Source organism: Nerophis ophidion, linkage group LG15 (genome assembly GCF_033978795.1).
Source record: "Nerophis ophidion isolate RoL-2023_Sa linkage group LG15, RoL_Noph_v1.0, whole genome shotgun sequence".
NCBI lineage: Eukaryota > Metazoa > Chordata > Actinopteri > Syngnathiformes > Syngnathidae > Nerophis > Nerophis ophidion.
Genome location: NC_084625.1, coordinates 16,334,807 through 16,356,445, shown reverse-complemented (window position 1 = coordinate 16,356,445; position 21,639 = coordinate 16,334,807). Strand labels below are relative to the sequence as shown.

The 21,639-nt window shown below is 41.6% G+C and overlaps 1 long non-coding RNA gene across 1 annotated transcript in view; it reads left to right on the top strand.

Annotated features, from left to right (window-relative positions):
* Positions 1 to 21,352, top strand: part of LOC133569832 (uncharacterized) — a 39,785-nt gene extending 18,433 nt beyond the window's left edge. Inside the window, exon 3 of the long non-coding RNA XR_009809930.1 lies at positions 21,229 to 21,352. This is a non-coding gene — a long non-coding RNA (uncharacterized LOC133569832). The remainder of the gene's footprint in view (positions 1 to 21,228) is intronic.
* Positions 21,353 to 21,639: the final 287 nt, after the last annotated feature.

Below are 21,639 nucleotides of genomic sequence, written 5' to 3'. Positions count from 1 at the left end.
CAAACTCATCAGCAAAGGAACGTTCCGCGTCAAAATGTGATCGTTAGCCTGCGCCCTGAAGACAGACATGTCTAATCTGCAGAAGACATGAAAATGTTCAATAACTGCTTAATGGCTCCCACTTCAGGCCCGTTTAAGCACCCTGTAATTCTGGTATGGATTGTATTGTGTGAAGGCTCAGATGACAAAGTGCCATCATGGTGGCGGGTCATCAGCGGGTTCATCATCCCCCCGGTTCACTTAATTACTTTGTGAGTATGAGAATCGATGTATTGATAAGCACAACATACTAATTCAAATGGAGAATTTTAATGAACATGCTGATACCCCTATGAGTTATCCTGAGAGGGAATATTTTTCTTTGCAAGCTAATTAGTAAACTATAACTACCGTATTTCCTTGAATTGCCACCAGGGCGCTAATTAATTTAAAACCTCTTCTCACTCCAGCGCTTACCAAAGGCATGCGGTAAAAGTAAGCATGCGCTAATTATTTTAAAACCTCTTCTCACCCCGGCACTTACCAAAGGCATGCAGTACAAATTTGAGTGTGATGTAAGGCTACCATCATGAAAAGCACATTTAATTAAAAAAAAACTTTGTCATGGTCTTACCTTCACTTATAAATATAGTCCATGTCAGCTCCTTCTGATCAAAATCATCGATAACTTGTTTATAGAAGTCTTCCTTATCTTTCTTCAGTTTTAAAAGTCTCTCTGTCTCGATGGAGATCTGCCTTTATTACCTCCTGCTTCGATTGAAAGTCCAGTTTAGAAAACTGCTATCAGAAGGTCCGTCATATCCGTCCCAGCACATATCGCGTGACTCATTGTCACTTCTTCTGCAGCCGAGTAGTCGCAAGAAGGATCACTAGCGTCCTCTACCACCAGGGGGCTGGAGTCATTTAATGACTCATATTTGACAGATGCAGCTACGGTATTGTGACGGTCTCAAGCCGTCGTATTGCGGGTTCCCAGGACCACCTAGGAAGGACATGGATAGAGCAGTTTGACTTTGTTTATTTTTCAATAAAACCTCAGTCCAAGCCCCTTTTCCGCTCCTCCTCTCCGCTCGCTCGCCGTCTCTTCGCCGCCATCTTGGGCCGGGCTCCAGCATGCCCTGCCTGTCTGTTAGACTGTTGGCTCCACGCTCCATTAATAAAACATAGCTGCTTACTGTTCTTTTTTATTAAATAGCTTGGACCTTAAATCCTACTGAATAGCTCTTAATCTTCTTCCCTTTATGCAATTTCAAATTACCAGTATCGAAATCAGCCTCCTCCGTTTTGAAATCGTGACAGGGGAAGTGTCACTCGTGACGTCACGAGTTTGACCCGGCGGTAATACTAAGCATGCGCTAATTATTCTGCAAAGCGAGTTTGACCCGGCAGTAATTCAAGGCAGGCGCATACTATATGCCCGGCGGCAATTCAAGGAAATACGGTACGCGTACAAATGATAAATACATTTGTGCTCATAAGTCTACATACCCTGGGAGAATTTGTGATTTCTTGGCCATTCTTCAGAGAATATGAATGATAACACAAAAACATTTCTTCCACTCATGCTTAATGGTTGTGTGAAGCTATTTATTGGCAAACAACTGTGTTTACTCTTTTTAAATAAAAATGACAAAAGAAAGTACCCAAATGACCCTGATCAAAAGTTTACATACCCCAGTGACTTTGATCTGATAACATGCACAAAAGTTGACACCAACAGGTTTGAATGGCTAATCAAGGTTCCAATCCTCACCTGTGACATGTTTGTTTGTAGTTAATGTGTGTGTATAAAAGGTCAGTAAGTTTCTGGGCTTCTGACAGACCATTGCATCTTTGATCCAGTTCTGCACGGATGTTTCTGGATTCTGAGTCATGAGGAAGGCCAAAGAATTGTCAAAGGATCTGCGAGAAAAGGTAATTGAACTGCATAAAACAGGAAAGGGGTTTAACAAGATATTCAAGGAATTGAGAATGCCAATCAGCAGGGTTCAAACGCTGATTAAGAAGTGGAACATGAGGGATTCTGGTAGACCAGCAAAGATTCAAGCCACAACTGACAAGAAAATTGTTCAAGATCCAAAGAAAAATCCACAAATAACTTCAGCTGAAAAACAGGACTCTCTGAAAAACTGTGGTGTGGCTGTTTCAAGATGCACTTGAAGAAAAATGGGCTGCATGGTCGAGTCGCCATAAGAAAGCCATCACTCCAAATTACTTTGTTCCAGAAGTTTTGAGGCTTGTCTCTGTGCTGTTTGGCGTAATGTAAGCGGGATACTTTGTGACATTTGCGCAGAAATCACTTTCTTAAGTCCAGAATTGGAATTGTTATTTTTGGCTGCATGAATCAAGATGTATGTCTACTAATTTAAAAAAAGATGTAAAAAAAAATAGCTAGCATTACTTTTGAATTTGTTCACCTTACAAAAGAATTTATTTAAGGAAAGAGAAGTTGTATAAAAATGTATTCAATTGCATTGCTAAATATATTTAAATTGACTAGCTATGTGTTCTCAGCTACAATCGGGCGGAAGGCGGTGTACACCCTGGACAATTCGTCACCTCATAGGCGCCAGCGCCCCCCGCAACCCCAAAAGGGAATAAGCGGTAGAAAATGGATGGATGGATGGATAGCTAGGTGTTAGAATGAAAAAGGAATCGCTCTGATGTTTGTTAGCTAGCAGGACAATACATACGCGTTTACACTACAGTTCATGTGGGGAGAGGAATTTAGGAATTTGTAAATGTTTAAGTTGCACAATGGAACTACAAGCCCTTCTCCAAAATGCTAATGATTGAGTCCTTGTACATTCCACAAACCAGGAGGTACTTTGTGAGCTAAAGTACGAAAAAAATAATTACAAATATAACGCTGTTTGCTGTGTCAATGCGTTACTATTGACATTGCTTTTGAGTTGTTGCTATTCTAGTTGTGTGTAAGGACGGCAGGAGTTGCTTTGATCGTATGTTTACTTTCTTCTAAACCAGGGGTCACCAACGCGGTGCCCGCGGGGACCAGGTAGCCCGTAAGGACCAGATGAGTAGCCCTCTGGCTTGTTCTAAAAATAGCTCAAACAGCAGCACTTACCAGTGAGCTGCCTCTTTTTTTTTAAATTGTATTTATTTACTAGCAAGCTGGTCTCGCTTTGCTCGACATTTTTAATTCTAAGAGAGACAAAACTTGAATAGAATTGGAAAATCCAAGAAAATATTTAAAATACTTGGTTTTCACTTGTTTAAATAAATTCATTTTTTTTTTACTTTGCTTCCTATAACTTTCATAAATACAATTTTAGAGAAAAAAAATACAACCTTAAAATGATTTTAGGATTTTTAATCACACATACCTTACCTTTGATTGATTGATTGATACTTTTATTAGTAGATTGCACAGTACAGTACATATTCCGTACAATTGACCACTAAATGATAACACCCAAATAAGTTTTTCAATTTGTTTAAGTCGGGGTCCACGTTAATCATTTAATGGTAAATCCCTTCCTCTTCTTTCCTGACAATTTAAATCAATGTTTAAGTATTTTTTATTTTTATTGTAAAGAATAATAAATACATATTAATTTAATTCTTCATTTTAGCTTCTGTTTTTTCTGCAAATAATATTTGTGAAATATTTCTTCAGATTTATTATGATTAAAATTTCAAAAAAAATATTCTGGCAAATCTAGAAAATCTGTAGAGTCAAATTTAAATCTTATTTCAAAGTCTTGAATTTCTTTTAAGATTTTTGTTCTGGAAAATCAAGAAGAAATCATGATTTGTCTTTGTTAGAAATATAGCTTGGTCCAATTTGTTATATATTCCAACAAAGTACATGTCATCAAAAATATATATTTGTTGTGAGAAATCATTAAGATGATTTGTGTTTCCACAAAGATAAATATCATTAATTATTAATAATAACATAGAGCTAAAGGTAAATTGAGCAATTTGGCTATTTCTGGCAATTTATTTAAGTGTGTATCAAACTGGTAGCCCATCAGTACCCAAGAAGTAGCTCTTGCTTTTAAAAAGGTTGGTGACCCCTGTTCTAAACTAATCACCCTGTTTCAGAGAGCTAATGTTAGCATTATTTTTGCGTCCACAAACTAGGAAGTAACCTGCGAGTTAACATGCAAACATCCATCCATCCATCCATTTTCTGCCGCTTATTCACTTTGGGGTCACGGGGGGCGCTGTGCCTATCTCAGCTACAATCGGGCAGAAGGCGGCGTACACCCTGGACAAGTCGCCACCTCATCGCAGAACATGCAAACAAAGAAGCCCAAATATCCAATGAAAATGCGTTATTACAAACTATGATACCTTCATTTTGAATAGTATTAAATAAAATACAAGTTTTGGCATTGACAGACAAAATAATAATAGCATTTCCTGTGGTGTGCATTGATTGATTGATTGATTGATTGAAACTTTTAGTAGTAGATTGCACAGTACAGTACATCCATCCATCCATCATCTTCCGCTTATCCGAGGTCGGGTCGCGGGGGCAACAGCCTAAGCAGGGAAACCCAGACTTCCCTCTCCCCAGCCACTTCGTTTAGCTCTTCCCGGGGGATCCCGAGGCGTTCCCAGGCCAGCCGGGAGACATAGTCTTCCCAACGTGTCCTGGGTCTTCCCCGTGGCCTCCTACCGGTTGGACGTGCCCTAAACACCTCCCTAGGGAGGCGTTCGGGTGGCATCCTGACCAGATGCCCGAACCACCTCATCTGGCTCCTCTCGATGTGAAGGAGCAGCGGCTTTACTTTGAGTTCCTCCCGGATGGCAGAGCTTCTCACCCTATCTCTAAGGGAGAGCCCCGCCACACGGCGGAGGAAACTCATTTCAGCCGCTTGTACCCGTGATCTTATCCTTTCGGTCATGACCCAAAGCTCATGACCATAGGTGAGGATGGGAACGTAGATCGACCGGTAAATTGAGAGCTTTGCCTTCCGGCTCAGCTCCTTCTTCACCACAACGGACCGGTACAGTACATATTCCGTACAATTGACCACTAAATGGTAACACCCGAATAAGTTTTTCAACTTGTTTAAGTCCACGTTAATCAATTCATGGTACAAATACTATCAGCATAATACAGTCATCACACAAGTTAATCATCAGAATATATCCATTGAATTATTTACATTATTTACAATCGGGGGAGGGATGTGGAGGGGGGTTAGGTTTGGTTGATATCAGCACTTCAGTCATCAACAATTGCATCATCTGAGAAATGGACATTGAAACAGTGTAGGTCTGACTTTGTAGGATATGTACAGCAAGTAGTGGACATAGAGAGATCAGAAAGCATAATAACAAGTATATACATTTGATTATTTACAATCCGCGGAGATGGGATGTGAATGGAGGAGGGTATTAGTAAAGTGTTGAAGTTGCCTGGAGGTGTTGTTTTAGAGCGGTTTTGAAGGAATATAGAGATGCACTTACTTTTACACCTGTTGTGAGTGCATTCCATATTGATGTGGCATAGAAGAAGAATGAGTTAAGACCTTTGTCAGATCGGAATCTGGGTTTAACGTGGTTTGTGGAGCTCCCCCTGGTGTTGTGGTTATGGGGGTCATTTACTTTAAGGAAGTAGTTTGACATGTACTTCGGTATTAGGGAGGTGTGGCAGATTTTATAGTCAAGGTTATTTTACTCTGTCCTCCACTTTGAGCCAGCCCACTTTGGAGAAATGGGTTGGAGTGAGGTGTGATCTGGGGTGGAGGTCTAGAAGTAAACTGACTATCTTGTTCTGGGATGTTTGGGGTCTAGACTTGAGGGTTTTGGAGGTGCCGGGGTACCAGGAGGTGCAAGCGTAATCGAAAAAGGGTTGAATGAGAGTGGCCGCTAGAATCTTCACAGTGCTTTTGTTGACCAGAGAGGAGATTCTGTAGAGCATGGGTGTCAAAGTCTGGCCCGTGGGCCAGATCTGGCCCGCCACTTAATTTAATTTGGCCCTTGAGGCAATATCAATTTAGCCTTAGAGCTGGCCCGCCGGTGTTATACAGCGTCGGTGCCGCTGTAACACTGCATTCACCGCTAATACTCATACTTGCCAACCCTCCTAATTTTCCTAGTAGACTCCCGAAGTTCAGTGCTCCTCTCGAAAATCTCCCGGGGCAACCATTCTCCCGAATTTCTACCGATTTCCACCTGGACAACTATGTTGGGGGCGTACATTTAAGGCACTGCCTTTAGCGTTCTCTACAACCTGTCGTCACGTCCGCTTTTCCTCCATACTAACAGCGTGTCACATAATATTTGTGGCTTTTACACACACACACTCACACACACACACACACACACACACACACACACACACACACACACACACACACACACACACACACACATAAGTGAATGCAAGGCATACTTGGTCAACAGCCATACAGGGGACACTGAGGGTGGCTGTATAAACAACTTTAGCACTGTTACAAATATGCACCACACTGTGAACCCCCACCAAACAAGAATGACAAACAAATTTCGGTTGAACATCCGCACTGAAACACAACAGAACAAATACCCAGAAACCCTTGCAGCACTAACTCTTCCGGGAAACTTCCAGCAAACTGACCAATAATTAACGTTTTATTCATGCATTTTCTCTTGCTACTTCAAGGCTTGAATGTTTGGTTCATTCATTATTGTTATTTTATTTTCAAATGTATTATTAGCCTGTGGAAAAAATGTGATATTTACCTCAGAAGATTGCAAGTAGAAAAAAAGACTTCACATTTATATTAAAATTTTATTTGATATGCCATTGATATTCTTTTATTTATTCTTATTATTATTATTTGAAACTGGATTTTGCATGTCACTAAAGTTATATAAGCCTTGCTTGTTCAATATTTAATGCAAAACTTGTTTTGGTCCCTATTAAAAGGTTAATTTGTTCAACCTTGGCCCGCGGCTTTGTTCCGTTTAAAATTTTGGCCCACTCTGTATTTCAGTTTGACACCCCTGCTGTAGAGAAATCTCGTTCGTTGGTTGACCTTTTTGATTACCTTGGTTGCCATTTCATCACAGGAAAGATTAGCCTCTAGAATGGAACCGAGGTTTCATTCATCTTTCCTGGTGATAACAAAGTCACCCACTTTAATAGTGAAGTCACTGACTTTCCTAAGGTTTATGTGGGACCCAAATAGGATGGATTCCGTTTTACCTAAGTGTATAGATATCTTATTGTCAGCGAGCCAGGTGCAAATTCTACAGAGTTGTAAATACTAAATAAGGCAACCAATTGATACTCGGCTTGTTCCATCTCTACAACAACGATTATTTTTGGTTCCAGTGGCTTTTTTCTTTGATTTTTGTTTTAAATAAAAGCCCTGCGGGGAGATTGGATCATGGTTTTTTTTTAGTGGTGAGTCACATACTGCTTGTGTCTTGCAGATTAAACTGAGATTTGGTAATTTGACTCTAAGAGCTGTGAAATTACTCAAGGAAGCGATAAAATGAGGATTTCTCCGCCTTAGCATTAGATAATATCACTTTGGAAAGTTTAAAATCACATTATGTGTGTGCAGTTTCATATTTAAGCCTTTTTTTAATGGGAAGAGAATGATTAAATGCTATAAATGTTGCCAGAAGAGACACATTAATTTTTTTGTAAGGTTGCTCTGCTTACAAGTGTACTCTAATTGCTTGTTTTGGTTTCTTTGCTATCTTCTTTGCTCGCAGTATTATGAATACAACAACTCGCCTTAGCTTCCATTAACCAGGAAGTAGCCTGCTAGCTAACACACGCAAAACGAAACACAAATGCTGCCGGTTTGCTCTGAATAGATTTTACTCGCGACTAAACTACAAACCCCGTTTCCATATGAGTTGGGAAATTGTGTTAGATGTAAATATAAACGGAATACAATGATTTGCAAATCATTTTCAACCCATATTCAGTTGAATATGCTACAAAGACAACATATTTGATGTTTAAACTGATAAGCATTTTTGTTGTTGTTGCAAATAATCATTAACTTTAGAATTTGATGCCAGCAGCACTTTGACAAAAAAGTGGGGAAAGGTGGCAATAAATACTGATAAAGTTGAGAAATGCTCATAAAACACTTATTTGGAACATCCCACAGGTGTGCAGGCTAATTGGGAACAGTTGGGTGCCATGATTGGGTATAAAAACAGCTTCCCAAAAAATGCTCAGTCTTTCACAAGAAAGGATGGGGCGAGGTACACCCCTTTCAATCAATCAATCAATGTTTACTTATATAGCCCTAAATCACTAGTGTCTCAAAGGGCTGCACAAACCACCACGACATCCTCGGTAGGCCCACATAAGGGCAAGGAAAACTCACACCCAGTGGGACATTGGTGACAATAATGACCCAGTGGGACGTCGGTGACAATGATGATTATGAGAACCTTAGAGAGGAGGAAAGCAATGGATGGCGAGCGGATCTAACAGGATACTGTGAAAGTTCAATCCACAATGGATACAACACAGCAGCGAGAGTCCCGTTCACAGCGGAGCCAGCAGGAAACCATCCCAAGCGTAGGCGGACCAGCAGCGCAGAGATGTCCCCAGCCGATACACAGGCGAGCAGTACATGGCCACCGGATCGGACCGGACCCCCTCCACACGGGAGAGTGGGACATAGAAGAAAAAGAAAAGAAACGGCAGATCAACTGGTCTAAAAAGGGAGTCTATTTAAAGGCTAGAGTATACAAATGAGTTTTAAGGTGAGACTTAAATGCTTCTACTGAGGTGGCATCGCGAACTGTTACCGGGAGGGTATTCCAGAGTACTGGAGCCCGAACGGAAAATGCTCTATAGCCCGCAGACTTTTTTTGGGCTTTGGGAATCACTAATAAGCCGGAGTCCTTTGAACGCAGATTTCTTGCCGGGACATATGGTACAATACAATCGGCAAGATAAGATGGAGCCAGACCGTGTAGTATTTTATACGTAAGTAGTAAAACCTTAAAGTCACATCTTAAGTGCACAGGAAGCCAGTGCAGGTGAGCCAGTACAGGCGTAATGTGATCAAACTTTCTTGTTCTTGTCAAAAGTCTAGCAGCCGCATTTTGTACCAACTGTAATCTTTTAATGCTAGACATGGGGAGACCCGAAAATAATACGTTACAGTAGTCGAGGCGAGACGTAACAAACGCATGGATAATGATCTCAGCGTCTTTAGTGGACAGAATGGAGCGAATTTTAGCGATGTTACGGAGATGAAAGAAGGCCGTTTTAGTAACGCTTTTAATGTGTGCCTCAAAGGAGAGAGTTGGGTCGAAGATAATACCCAGATTCTTTACCGTGTCGCCTTGTTTAATTGTTTGGTTGTCAAATGTTAGAGTTGTATTATTAATTAGAGTTCGGTGTCTAGCAGGACCGATAATCAGCATTTCCGTTTTTTTGGCGTTGAGTTGCAAAAAGTTAGCGGACATCCATTGTTTAATTTCATTAAGACACGCCTCCAGCTGACTACAATCCGGCGTGTTGGTCAGCTTTAGGGGCATGTAGAGTTGGGTGTCATCAGCATAACAGTGAAAGCTAATACCGTATTTGCGTATGATGTCACCTAGCGGCAGCCTGTAGATGCTGAAGAGTGCAGGGCCAAGGACCGAACCCTGGGGAACTCCACACGTTACCTTAACGTAGTCCAAGGTCACATTGTTATGGGAGACACACTGCATCCTATCAGTAAAATAAGAGTTAAACCAAGACAGGGCTAAGTCTGACATACCAATTCGTGTTTTGATACGTTCTAATAAAATATTATGATCGACGGTATCGAAAGCAGCGCTAAGATCGAGGAGCAGCAACATAGATGAGGCATCAGAATCCATCGTTAGCAATAGATCATTAGTCATTTTTGCGAGGGCTGTCTCCGTGGAGTGATTTGCCCTGAAACCGGATTGAAAGGTTTCACATAGATTGTTAGACGCTAAGTGTTCATTTAACTGCTCCGCAACAATTTTTTCAAGGGTTTTTGAAATAAAGGGAAGGTGAGACACCGGTCGGTAATTTACCATGAGGTCAGGATCGAGGTTAGGTCTTTTAAGAAGAGGATGAATAACCGCTTTTTTGAATGCTAGGGGAACACTGCCCGAGGAGAGTGATAAGTTTATAATATTTAGCACTGATGGACCTAATAATTCAAAGAGCTCCTTGATCAGTTTCCCAGGAAGAGGGTCAAGTAAACATGTTGTCTGTTTTATTCCATTTACACGTTGTAACAATTCCTCTAATGTTATTTCCTCAAAACGAGAGAAACTATTTTGGAGGGCAGTATCCGCCGTATATACAATCGTGTCAGTGTTAATAGAACCCCGTTGTAGCTGGGACGCATTGTCTATAATCTCCTTTCTAATGACTTCAATTTTCTTACTAAAGAATTGCATAAAGTCATCAGCTGAATGGGTTGAGCTACTGGAAGGAATCCCTTGTTGGGTTAGCGATGCTACCGTACTAAACAAAAATTTAGGATCGTTTTTATTACGGTGGATGAGATTTGAGTAATATTTAGCTTTAGCTAAGGTAAGCATGCGTTTATAAGTTATTAAACCATCACTCCATGCTTGATGGTGCACCTCAAGTTTAGTCGTGCGCCATTTGCGTTCCAGCTTTCTACATAATAATTTCTGAGCTCTAGTTTCTTCTGTAAACCACGGGGTGCGCTTTTTTGGAGCCTTTTTTAACTTTAGCGGTGCTATGTTATCAATGGTTTCGCGCAGGGCGTCGTTAAAGTTGTTAGTGAGGTTATCAATAGAGCCCACATACTTTGGGAATGGTGCCATTACCGAGGGCAGTAGGTCAGCAAGAGTTGTCGTTGTGGCTGTATTAATGTTGCGGCTGCTATAGCAGGTATCATTATTATTATTAGTTTGACGAACATGCGTCTGAACCTCGAATTTTATAAGGTAATGATCGGACAATACTTTAGTACACGGGAGTATCGTAACTTTTGAAACGGTGATGCCCCTGACAAGCACTAGGTCTATCGTATTACCGTTGCGATGCGTGGGTTCATTTATTATTTGTGTGAGACCACAGCTATCAATTACAGTCTGGAGCGCTACGCACGGTGGGTCCGATGGGGTATTCATATGGATATTAAAGTCCCCCATTATGATTATATTATCGGCGTGTGTCACTAGATCAGCAACGAACTCTGAGAATTCATTAATAAAGTCAGAATAGGGCCCTGGGGGGCGGTAGATAACAGCCAGGTGTAGAGGCAGCGGTGTGACAGACCTCATAGTAAGCACCTCAAACGATTTATATTTATTATTTATGTTAGGACTAAGGTTAAAGTTTTCGTTGTATATTAGTGCGACCCCCCCACCCCTTTTGAGCGGACGGGCAATATGCGCATGTGTAAAGTTAGGAGGACATGCCTCATTTAGCGCAAAAAAGTCGTTTGGTTTAAGCCAGGTTTCGCTGAGACCGATGACGTTAAGATTGTTGTCTCTGATAATATCATTAACTAACAACGTTTTGGGAGACAATGATCTTATGTTTAAAAAACCTATATTATAGGTAGTGGGCTGTTTCAGGGAATTTTTGATCAAATTATCCGTAGTAGCAATATTAATAATGTTGTGTTTATTATGCCCAGTGCATTTAGTATAGTTACGACCATATCTAGGAATTGATACGACAGGAATTTTCCGATTGTTTGATTGTTGCTTTGATAAACTGCACGCATCATGGTTAGCCTCCTCAGTGACGGGGATATTCCGATTGTTTGTTTGTTGCTTTGATAAACTGCACGCATCATGGTTAGCCACCTCAGTAACGGGAATTTTCCGATTGTTTGTTTGTTGCTTTGATAAACTGCACGCATCATAGTTAGCCACCTCAGTAAAACACATGTCCAACTCTGAAACACTCAAAGCAGAAAAAACTTGTTCTAATTTAACTGACTCCTTACCCAGACCAGTAGTCTCGCATTTTCCATCTAAATCCGTCTTTGTCAACAACTGCGTGAGCAAATAGTCAAACAGTTTAAGATTAACGTTTCTCAAAGTGCAATTGCAAGAAATTTAGGGATGTCAACATCTACGGTCCATAATATCATCAAAAGGTTTAGAGAATCTGGAGAAATCACGCCACGTAAGCGGCATGGCCGGAAACCAACATTGAATGACCGTGACCTTCGATCCCTCAGACGGCACTGTATTAAAAACCGACATCAATCTCTAAAGGATATCACCACATGGGCTCAGGAACACTTCAGAAAACCACAGTCACTAAATACATTGCGTCGCTACTTCTGTAAGTGCAAGTTAAAGCTCTACTATGCAAAGCGAACCATTTATCAACAACATCCAGAAACGCCGCCGGCATCTCTGGGCCCGAGATCATCTAAGATGGACTGATGCAAAGTGGAAAAGTGTTCTGTGGTCTGACGACTCCACTTTTCAAATTGTTTTTGGAATTATTCGACATCGTGTCATCTGACCAAAGGGAAAGCGAACTCATCCAGACTGTTATCGACCCAAAGTTGAAAAGCCAGCATCTGTGATGGTATGGGGGTGCATTGGTGCCCAAGGCATGGGTAACTTACACATCTGTGAAGGCACCATTAATGCTGAAAGGTAAATACAAAATTATTTGCAAATCCTTTTTAACCCATATTAAATTGAATACACTACAAAGACAAGATATTTGATGTTCAAACTCATAAACTGTATTTTTTCTTTTGCAAATAATAATTGACTTAGAATTTCATGGCGGCCACACGTGCCAAAGTAGTTGGGAAAGGGCATGTTCACTACTATGTTTTATCACCTTTATTTTAACAACACTCAATAAACATTTGGGAACTGAGGAAACTAATTGTTGAAGCTTTGAAAGTGGAATAATTTCCCATTCTTGTTTTATGTAGAGCATCAGTCGTTAAACAGTCCGGGGTCTCCACTGTCGTATATTACGTTTCATAATGCGCCACACATTTTCGATGGGAGACAGGTCTGGACTGCAGGTGAGCCAGGAAAGTACCTGAGACGGACTGTATTTAGTAACAGTGGTTTTCTGAAGTGTTCCTGAGCCCATGTGGTGATATCCTTTAGAGATTGATGTCAACACAATTTCCCAACTCATATGGAAACGGGATTTGTAATTTTCAAAGGGGCGCCAGGTAATTAATTTTGAAATTTCATGTTTGGGACCCCAAAAATATGAACATTTTGCCAAACTTGACACATTTGCAAACATTGGTGAGTTTTCGTGCTGGTTACAAAGCGATCAAAGTGGGAGAATAATAATAAACAAAGCATGTTAAAAGGGCCTTTGCAGCATTTTGTCGCTCGGGCCTTAGAGAAATAGAGAATAGGATAGAGGAATTTACTTTGTTTTGTCTTTTTGTGTCTTTTAAGCATCCATTAACCAGAAAGTAGCCTGCTGACTAACGCACGCCACATGAAACATTAATATGGCTCTAAAACACTTTGCTAGCATTGCTTTAATGGGGTTTTTGAATACAATGAACTAAATAAAAGAAATATGTTTGTTTAAATTTATTTTATCAACAGTATTTTTAAAGAAAATTGGATTAAATGTAGTTCAAGACATCACATCAATCCTCACATACCATCAGGGGCACCCGTTGTGAGCAATATATTGAGTATTTGTTGTTATCAGACACATGATAAAAAAAACAATAATAATAATAGCAGTAGTTAGATTTCTAGCGGGCTTCACGGTGGCAGAGGGGTTAGTTCGTCTGCCTCACAATACGAAGGTCCTGCAGTCCTGGGTTCAAATCCAGGCTCGGGATCTTTCTGTGTGGAGTTTGCATGTTCTCCCCGTGAATGCGTGGGTTCCCTCCGGGTACTCCGGCTTCCTCCCACTTCCAAAGACATGCACCTGGGGATAGGTTGATTGGCAACACTAAATTGGCCCTAGTGTGTGAATGTGAGTGTGAATGTTGTCTGTCTATCTGTGTTGGCCCTGTGATGAGGTGGCGACTTGTCCAGGGTGTACCCCGCCTTCCGCCCGATTGTAGCTGAGATAGGCGCCAGCGCCCCTCGCGACCCCAAAAGGGAATAAGCGGTAGAAAATGGATGGATGGATGGATAGATTTCTAGCTTAGGATAAAAAGGGAAACCACTTCCCTGCAGCTGGAATACAATCCAGAATCCATGATTATCCAATAAAATGTGCTCATGGTTTGATGCCTAATGGATGGCGGGCCATGGCCACTTCTTCAAAGTGGGTCACATTTTTTTTCCCTTCAGGCCGTCGTTATTGTGTTATTCTGCACAAAAAGGCTCCAAAGAAAACCTGCGAGAGCTCCTCCGACTGTGAGCTTCAACTGTAGCTCCGGCTGTCAATCATTTTCTCGGCGGGTTCAGGTTCCTTGCTGGTTTTTGGTCACAAGCATATAAGAATTTTTGGGGTTAGTTTTTTTGTGCTTTACCTTAAAGTCTATCTCTTGTTCCAGGCTGCTGCCCTTCTTTCCTCCATCAAATGGCAGTCATTTATATATATTTTTTTACCACCGGGTTAATAGGTTTATCCAAAATTCATGTTGAAAAATTCACATGACTGTGTCTTCACGGGAAGTTTCTACATAGCTCAGTATAGCTCGGTTGGTAGAGTGGCCGTGTCAGCAACTTGAGGGTTCCAGGTTCGATCCCCGCTTCTGCCATCCTAGTCACTGCCGTTGTGTCTGTGGGCAAGACACTTTACCCACCTGCTCCCAGTGCCACACACACTGGTTTAAATGTAACTTAGATATTGGGTGTCACTATGTAAAGCGCTTTGAGTCACTAGAGAAAAAGCTCTATATAAATATAATTTACTTCACACTCACTTCACTTATATGTGGCGCGTTAATAGGGAAAGTGTCATTGTTTCTGGTTGAAATCATTTCAGTGTGACAACAATCAACGGACTAACATTAAACACATCTATGACCAAAAAACAGCTAAAATAAGGTCAGAGTCTAAATCATAAACAACCATTTTTGCCGATTTTGTCTTCATGTGCAATTTAGGGACAATAGCCTTCAGAGCGGCTAACAGCATCAAGCTATAAGAGAACTTGGTCATGGCAATTTTATAACTTTAAATATGTTTGATGGTTTCTTGAGTGGGACTTTTGCCCATTTAAGTGCTTGTGCAATGTAAACATACAATCATGATGTATAAGACATTACTTTATGTTGGTGTTGAATCCCTTAATTTTACAGTGAGAGCTGTGAAAAATTACCATAAAAAACTGACATATTGTCAACCTGTTTACAAAAAAACTATAGCCTTTACGGTCAAATACTGGCAGCTGTGGTTGCCAGGAATTCACTGTAAGAAATACAATCAGGATGTATGGAACATTACAGTATGAGGGTGTTAAATGCCTTGATTTTACAGTGATAGCTGTTTTGGCTTAGGATAAATTACTATGAAAAACTGACGTATCGTTAACGTGTTTAGGAACATTTTTTTTGGCCTTTATGGCAGGGGTCTCAGACACGCGGCGGTTATTTTGCGGCCCCCACCTTAATATGAAAGTTTAATGTTTTATATGAATGGCGCTTGACAGCGTTGTGTTATTTGGGTCCAAAATGGCTCTTTCAACGTTCTGGGTTGCCTACCCCTGCATTGGTGGAAAAGCGGCAAGTGAGTGAAAGCGACAGAGACGTTGCCATGGAGATAAGGGTTTTCTTACGTGCCCTGCTGCAGTCACACTGCGACACCTGTCCGTCAGTAATAACTGTCCCCGATAAACTGGACCAATTCAAATTGTTAATGTTTTTTTTATTGTTAAATTTGCGTTGCCTCACTTGATGAACCCTACATATATTTCTATATGACGCCGGATAACACTACGGAAGCCGTCACTTTTTTGCCCTCGCTATCCCGGTACTTTCCGGGCTATTATCCGCCGACCGCCATGTTGCTGTAGGGAGGAAGAGCGTAACGACACATTGCGGAAATAACACTTAAGATGTGACTTTAAGGTTTTACTACTTACGTATAAAATACTACACGGTCTAGCTCCAGCCCATCTTGCCGATTGTATTGTACCATATGTCCCGGCAAGAAATCTGCGTTCAAAAGACTACGGCTTTTTAGTGATTCCTAAAGCCCAAAAAAGTCTGCGGGCTATAGAGCGTTTTCCGTTCGGGCTCCAGTACTCTGGAATGCCCTCCCGGTAACAGTTTGAGATGCTACCTCAGTAGAAGCATTTAAGTCTCACCTTAAAACTCATTTGTATACTCTAGCCTTTAAATAGACCTCCTTAATTAGACCAGTTGATCTGCCGCTTCTTTTCTTTTTCTCCTCTGTCCCCCCCTCCCATGTGGAGGGGGTCCGGTCCGATGACCATGGATGAAGTACTGGCTGTCCAGAGTCGGGACCCAGGATTTACCACTCTTCGAGACACAGGATGGACCGCTCGTCTGTGTATCGGTTGGGGACATCTCTACGATGCTGATCCGCCTCCGCTTGGGATGGTCTCCTGTGGACGGGACTCTCGCTGCTGTCTTGGATCCGCTTTGAACTGAACTCTCGCGGTTGTGTTGGATTGAACTTTCACAGTATCATGTTAGACCCGCTCGACATCCATTGCTTTCGGTCCCCTAGAGGGGGGGGTTGCCCACATTTGAGGTCCTCTCCAAGGTTCTCATAGTCATCATTGTCACTGGCGTCCCACTGGGTGTGAATTCTCCTTGCCCACTGGGTGTGAGTTTTCCTTGCCCTTATGTGGGTTCTTCCGAGAATGTCGTAGTCGTAATGGTTTGTACAGTCCTTTGAGAAATGTGTGATTTAGGGCTATATAAATACAAATTGATTGATTGATATATTCCACAACCCCAAACATGTCTTTTTCATAGCCTGGAATGAAGAGAAAGGTTAGTGATGAGCAAAGACAATTCCAGGAAAAGTGGGAGATGCAATATTTCTCTATGTTGCGCACAGCGGCACCCCGACGTGTCTTATTTGCACAGAGAAAGTTGCGGTGCACAAGGGATACAATTTGAAACGTCATTATACAACTAGACATGCTGAGGAGTATGCAAAAATTGTTTTAGGAAATCTTTTCTTGCGGCCCAGCCTCACTTAGACTCTGCATCCAGTGGCCCCAAGGTAAAGTGAGTTTGAGACCCCTGCTTTACGGCATAATACCGGCAGTTGTGGTTGCCAGGATTTCACCGTAAAACAAATTAGGGAATGTTTATTTTTGCCAATCAGGGTGTATGTCAAGGAACCAGGCTCGGGATCTTTCTGTGTGGAGTTTGCATGTTCTCCCCGTGAATGCGTGGGTTCCCTCCGGGTACTCCGGCTTCCTCCCACCTCCAAAGACATGCACCTGGGGATAGGTTGATTGGCAACACTAAATTGGCCCTAGTGTGTGAATGTGAGTGTGAATGTTGTCTGTCTATCTGTGTTGGCCCTACGATGAGGTGGCGACTTGTCCAGGGTGTACCCCGCCTTCTGCCCGATTGTAGCTGAGATAGGCGCCAGTGCCCCCCGCGACCCCGAAAGGGAATAAGCGGTAGAAAATGGATGGATGGAAGCTGGAGAGGACCCACGCAATCACGGGGAGAACATGCAAACTCCACACACAAAGACCCTTAGCCCGGGAACCGAACCCAAGACTTTCTCACTATGAGGTACAAATGCTAACAACAGTACCACCGTGCTAACCTGTAACCAATATCTGCAAAATGCTTGCGTTTCCAACACATGTGAACAGTACATGATTTTAAAATGTGTACAACCTTTCACTGGACAACTCGCAACATGTTCCTCCAAGAGAGCTATTAAAAATGAGCCTTAAATGCTCCGTAACTCTTAAATAGCTGCTTGCCACCAGTTCCAGCACACTTGAACACAGAGCTTGGTTCATTCCGGTGCAGTTTGCAATGAAGCACATAGACATTACCCCTCAATGTCTCAAACCCATCCGTCCATCCATTTTTTACTGCTTGTCCCATGCAGGGTCGCGGGTGTTGCTTGAGCCTATCCTAGCTTCATTCAGGCGGTAGATGGACAACATTCGCCTTGTCACAAAAAGACAAGAAAATATGTTGTTAGCCATGCGTCACGGTGGAGGGGTTAGTGCGTCTGCCTCACAATACGAAGGTCCTGAGTAGTCCTGGGTTCAATCCCGGGCTCGGGATCTTTCTGTGTGGAGTTTGCATGTTCTCCCCGTGAATGCGTGGGTTCCCTCCGGGTACTCCGGCTTCTTCCCACCTCCAAAGACATGCACCTGGGGATAGGTTGATTGGCAACACTAAATGGGCCCTAGTGTGTGAATGTTGTCTGTCTATCTGTGTTGGCCCTGCGATGAGGTGGCGACTTGTCCAGGGTGTACCCCGCCTTCTGCCCGATTGTAGCTGAGATAGGCACCAGTGCCCCCCGTGACCCTAAACGGAAGAAGGGGCAGAAAATGGATGGATGGATGTTGTCAGCCAAATGTTAACTAGGCTATTTTTTTAACACCATCCATCCATCCATTTTTCTACCGCATGTCTCTTTTGGACCACTAAAACAATTAAAATATGCTTTAAATTAAAATGTACAATCTGCAGCATCCTTAATTCAGACAGAATAATGACAAACGTGTTATTTGCATGCGTGTGATATTACAGTATGTGCAAATGCATTGTAGTATTATTTTTTTTAATTTTTTTACATTTTCGCAGTAAAGTCATGTGTTTTCTGTCAGGACGAGGAGTTTAGTGTCTTGTTTTTTTTCCCGTGGTGCAAAGCGACTGGGTCGGAAACGATGTGAAGGTAATGACATCTTTTAACATTAACTCAAAAGCACTACAAAAACAAAAGGTATAAACAAAAGGCGGTCACAGCGGAGGTACAGAACTTGGCTATGAAAACAAACACTAGCACAAAGGCAGAACTATGGACAAAAAACTAAAACACTTACCGTGACAAGAAACGAGCATGAAAAGAGCAGCATGGATCATCAGCATGAATAACAAGGGTGTGTAGAGAGTGATGTCGCCAGGCTGACTGCCTGGCAACTGCAGGCTTAAATAATGATGTGGTTATTGACAACAGGTGCATGAGTCCAAGTAAATCAGGTGCGTGACATGAGGACAGGTGAAAACTAATGGGTTGTCATGGAAACAAAACAGGGAGTGACAAAACAGGAACCGACAGAATGCAAAAACCAAACAGAACCTAGCCAAACTAAACATGATCACCAAGACATGACATTTTCTATGTAATATAACTAAAGTCATTTAGGTTATCTACTGTTTCTTGGTTTGAAGGAATCTTCCGCATTTGTTACTATTTATGGTGTTTTACTGTTGCTATTTTACAGTTGCTTGCCAATGTTTTAATGATCCTTTTTTTACAGTGTAGTTTGAATTTTTCCGACAAATTTGGTTTCGAGGAGTTTGAGCCGTGTTACGCACATCTTCTTGAAAGCCTCCGTCTGTACTTTCCAGACCCGACAACGCTGCTCTTAATATAGCTTCAAAATGCCTTCAGAAGTAGCAACAATTACTCACAGCTGCTGCAGCTGCTTCCTGAGGAGATGCAAAGAGCGAGGTGCATAAAAGTTGGATAAAAAGATGTTATTAAAAATATCTCCGCTTCAGTCTTTGACCTGCCGGATGTTGCGATATTTGCACTTCAATGGCAGCTACCTTGCAGCAGCTTTTTGCTTTATTCCAAGGGTTTTTTATATTTAATATACCACTGTGATACAATTACTTTAAAATATATGACACTCTTTTTGGCCTTCTGCATGAACTTACTGATTTCAAGCTGGGGATGTGACCACGAAACAATAATCACAAGTTTTATGTTGTTCTACAGAACCTAAAACCAGTGAAGTGGGCACGTTATGTAATTTGTGAATAAAAACAGAATACAATGATTTGCAAATCATTTTTAACTTATTGAATAGACTGTAAAAACAAGATATTTAATATTTGAACTGAGAAACTTAAAAGTAATCATTATCTTAGAATTTAATGGCAGCAACACATTGCAAAAAAGTTGGCATAGGGGCATTTTTACCACTGTGTTACATGGCCTTTCCTTTTAACAACACTCAGCAAACGTTTTTGGAACTGAGGAGACCAATTTTTGAAGCTTTTCAGGTGGAATTTTTTCCCATTCTTGCTTGATGTACAGCTTAATTTGTTCAACAGTCCGGTGGTATTTTAGGCTTCATAATGCGCCACACATTTTCAATGGGAGACAGGTCTGGACTACAGGGAGGCCTATCTAGTCCCCACACTTTTTTACTATGATATTGTCTTGCGGAAATAAGCAGGGGCGTCCATGATAACGTTGCTTGGATGGCAACGTATGTTGCTCCAAAAGCTCTATGTACCTTTCAGCATAAATGGTGCCTTCACAGATGTGTAAGTTACCCATGCCTTGGGCACTAATACACCCCCATACTATCACAGATGCTGGCTTTTCAATTTTGCACCTATAACAATCCGGATGGTTCTTTTCCTCTTTGTGGACTTGTCAGACCACAGGACACTTTTCCACTTTGCATCAGTTCATTTTAGATAGACTGATGCAAAGTGGAAGCTGTAAGTGAAGCCGGTAACATTTCTGGGTGTTGTTGATAAATGGCTTTTGCTTTGCACAGTAGTCTTAACTTGAATTTACAGATGTAACGGCAAACCTGTAGTTACTGACTGTGGTTTTCTGAAGTGTTCCTGAGCCCATGTGGTGATATCCTTTACACACTGTCTGTTTTTGATGCAGTACCGCCTGAGGGATTCAAGGTCACGGGCTTTCAATGTTACGTGCATTCACTTAGATGGTAAAATCCCTAAATTTCTTGCAATTGCTCGTTGAGAAATGTTGTTCTTAAACTGTTGGACAATTTGCTCACGCATTTGTTCACAAAGTGGTGACCCTCGCCCCATCCTTGTTTGTGAACGACTGAGCATTTCATGGCACCCACCTGTTCCCAATTAACTTGTTCACCTGTGGGATGTTCCAAAATGTGCGTTTGATGGGCTTTCCTAAACTTTTATGCCACTTCTGTTAGCTTTTTTGAAACATGTTACAGGCATCTAATTCCAAATGAGCTAATGTTTCCAGTTTCTAACGTCAAATATCTTGTATTTGCAGTCTATTCAAATGAATATAGGTTGAAAAGGATTTGCAAGTCATTGTATTATGTTTTTATTTACGATTTTTACATTTTGCCAACTTCACTGGTTTTGGGGTTTGTACTTTGCTGCCTGGTTGAAGCACAACTTTAATTAGTAAAAAATCAAACCAGATGACACTGATGTCATTTCCCTGCAGGTTCAGCATCTTTGGATCTGTGACAGGCAGAGACGGACGTCAATCTTCGGCGTCAAAAGTTCAGGACGTAATGGGAATAATTTGACGAGGCCCGCAGCGTGACAATGAATGAGCTGGGAGGTACGAATAAATATTAGCCCGCACGCTTGCACGTCTCATCTTTGAGTAGGCTGTTTTTTAATCTCCCCAACTCCCAGTTTCCCGTTGTGCATTTTATTCAGCACACCCGCTTCAAATGCAAAGCATCAAAGATTTTTCCTTGACAAGGACAATAAATAAGGAGGTAGTCAGGCTATGAATCATGATTTTTTTATCTTTTGGAAAACATTTTTTGCCAACTTGAGCTCTATCCGGCATAGCTAGATAGCATAGGCAGCTAATTGGGTAATGAAGCTAGTTAGCAAAACTGTC